Consider the following 3,756-nt stretch of genomic DNA (forward strand, 5'->3'; position numbering starts at 1 on the left):
TATTCTTTCATCTGTTGAAGGGAATCTAGTTACATTCCATAGCTTAGCTATTGTGAATTGAGTTGCTATAATCATTGATGTAGTTTCATCACTGTAGAATGCTGATTTTATGTCCTTTGGGTATATACAGAGAAGTGAGTTAACTGGGTCAAATGGTGGTTTCATTCCAAGTTTCTGAGAAATCTCCATAATGTTTTCAAAGTAAAATTACACCAATTTGCACTCCCACCAGCAATGTATGAGTGCATCTTTTCCTCCACGTCCTTGCCAACAATATTGTTACTTGTATTCTTGGTAATTGCCATTCTGAATGGAGTGAAAAGAAATCTCAGTTTAGTTTTAATTTGCATTTATCAATTGCTACAACTGTTGAACATTTGTTCATATATTTGTTGAAAATTCATAGATAACTATATTTATGTGGTTTTGTCTCTGTTTCTTTTATTCTATTCCATTGGTGGTTACACCTGTTTTGGTGTCAATACCACACAATTTTTTTTTTAACTAAAGCTCTTTAGTATAAATTAAGTCTGATATTGTGATCCCTCCTGCTTCCTTTTCTTGCTAAGGATTGCTTTGGCTATTCTGTGCCTCATTCTCCCAAATTAATTTTATGACTGCTTTTTCTATTTCTATGAAGAACATCATTGGAATTTCAATAGGAATTTCATTAAATTGGTATAGTGCTTTAATAATTGACCATTTTGACAATATTAATTCTGCATATCTAAATATGTGGAAAATATTTGCATTTTCTAAAGTCTTCTTCAATTTTTTTCTTTAGTGTTCTGTAGGTTTCATTATAAAGGTCTTTTACCTCTTTTTTTTATTCCCATGTTTTTTTGTTTTGTTTTGTTTTGTTTTTTAGGCTATTGTGAATGGGATAGTTTTTCTAATTTCTCTTTCAGCTCCTTCATCATTGCTATGAAGGAACACAATTGGTTTATGGGTGTTAATGGAATATCCTGCTATTTTGATGAATTAGTTTGAGTTCCAGAATTTTTCTGGTGGAATCTTTTGGGTCTTCTAAGGATAGGGTCATGTTTTGAGCAAATAGGGTTAGATTAAACTATTATTTTCCTATTTGTACCCCTTTAATTTATTTCTTTTTTCTAATTACTTGGGCTAGGGTTTCAAGGACTATGTTGAATAGGAGTGATGAAAGAAGGCTTCCCTCCATTTTTCCAGTTTTTGGAGACAATGCTTTCAATTTTTTTCCATTTACACTGATGTTGGCCTTGGGTTAGTATATATGGTATTTATAATATTGAGGTATGTTCCTATGAACATGTTTTGAACATGAATAGATGCTATATTTTGTCAAATACTTTTTCTGCATCTATTGATATAATCAAGTGGTTCTTGTCTTTAAGTCTACTTATGTGACAAATTAATTTCCAAATGTTGATGATGGTGCACTATCTTTTTAGTGTTTTTGTTTGTGATTTGCAAGTATATTATTAATAATTTCTGCATCTATGTTTATCAAGGATATTGGTGTGATATTTTCTTTCCTTGATGTGTGTTTTTCCAGTTTCAGTAGCAGGGTGATTCTAGCTTGGTAGAATGAATTTGGAAGGTTCCCTCATTTTATATTTCATGGAATAATTTGGGTAGTATTGGTGTACATTCCTCTTTGTAGGTCTGGTAGAACTCAGCTGACAATTCATGTGGTCCTAGGATTTTTTGTTGGTAGATTTTTGATGGCATATTCAATTTCATTGCTTGAAACTGATCTGTTTAAATTTTCTATGTCCTCTGATTCTATTTGGGTAGGACATATGTCTCTAGAAATTTGTCAAGGTCTTCATAATTTTCTATTGTATTTTAATATAGATTTTCAAAATAGTTTCTGATTTATCATCTGTATTTCAGCAGTGTCCATGGTGATATTTTCTTTTTCATACAAATTTTAGTAATTTGAGCTTTTTCTCTCTTTTTCTTCACTAGAATGGCTAAAGGTTTATCAATTTTACTTATTTTTTCAAAGAAACAACTTTTTGCTTTGTTAATTTTTTTATTTTTATTTTTTCATTTTCATTAACTTCAACTGATTTTAATTATATCCTGTGTCCTACTGCTTCTGGAGTTGATTTATTCCTCTTTTTTCTAGGTTTTGAGAGGTAAAGTTAAGCCATTTCTTTGGTGGCTTTCTATTCTTTTAATGAATGAACTCAATGTAACAAACTTTCCTCTTAGAATGCCTTCATAGTGTCCCAGAGATTTAGATATGATGAGTCACTATTCTTATTTACCTCTATGTATTTTTTATTTTATCCCTAATTTCTTTTCCTATTCATTGATCATTCAATAGCATATTATTTAGTCTAAAGAAGTAGCTTCTATTTTTTACTTTATCATTGATTTCTAATTTCATTCCATATAATCTCATAAAATGCAAGGCATTATAATTTCTTTTTCTTTTTTTGTATTTCCTAAGAGTTTCTTTGTGGCCTAAGGTATGGTCTATTTTAGAGAAGCATCACTGTACTGCTGAGAAGAAAGTAAATTTAGTTATTAATGGATGAAATATTCTATATATGTCTGCTAAATGTAAAATATTAATTATATTTTAGCTCTATTTCTTCTTTTTAGTTTTTGTTTGCAGGATATCTATCCAGTGATTAGAAAGGTGTGTTAAAGTCACCAAGTATTATTGTGTTGTGGTTTATCTGATTCTTGAAATTAAGAAGAGTTTGTTTGATGTATGTATATGCTCCATTGTTTGGGGTATAAATATTTAGGATTGTTATGTCTTGTTGATATATATTTCCCTTGAGTAGTGTGAAATAGACTTTCTAGTTCCTTCTGTTTAGCTTTGCCTTGAATTCCACTGGATCTGTTATGAGGATAAAGCATCTGTTTGAACGATATGTTTTTTCCCATTCTTTTTTTAAACCTTCAGTCTGGGTATGTCTTTGCCTATGAGATGAGTCTCTTGAAGGCAGCATGTTGTTGGCTCTTGCTTTTTAATTCAATCTGCCAGTCTGTATCTTTAAATTGAGGAGTTTAGGCCATTTACATTCAATGTTATTATTGAGATATGATTTTTTAAATTTGTTCTAATTAATTATACATGACAATAGAATGCATTTGACATATTTATACAAACCTGGAATATATCTTATTGTAATTAAGATCCCAGCCTTGTGGATATACAAGATGGTGAGAGTCACTGTGGTTTATTCATATACTATGTACACAGGAAAGTTATGGCAAATTCATTCCACTATCTTTCCTATTCCCATCCCCCTCCCTTCTCTTCATTCACCTTTGTCTAATCCACTTAACTTTTATCCCCTCCAACCCCCACCCAACCCTGTTGTGTGTTAGCATCCACATATCTGAGAAAACATTCAACCTTTGGGTATGGGGGATTAGTTGATTTTATTTAGTATGATAGTCTCCAGATCCATCTGTTTACTAGAAAATGTTGTAAAGGCATTCTTCTTAATGGCTGAGTAATTTTCCATTGTGTGTGTGTGTGTGTGTGTGTGTGTGTGTGTGTATATATATATACACACACACACATATATATCACATTTCCCATTCATCTCTAGAAGTGCACCTAGATTGGTTCCATAGCTTAGATATTGTGAATTGTGCTGCTATAAACATTGATGTGGATGTGTCACTGTAGTATGCTGTTTTTAAATTGTTTGGATATAGACCAAGGAGTGGGATTACTGGGTTAGATGGTGGTTCCATTCGTTTTTTTTTTTTTTTTGAGGAAAGACTATAATGCAGATGTGTATA

The sequence above is a fragment of the Marmota marmota genome, unplaced genomic scaffold, assembly GCF_001458135.2.
Source record: "Marmota marmota marmota unplaced genomic scaffold, marMar, whole genome shotgun sequence".
In the NCBI taxonomy this organism is placed as follows: Eukaryota; Metazoa; Chordata; class Mammalia; order Rodentia; family Sciuridae; genus Marmota; species Marmota marmota.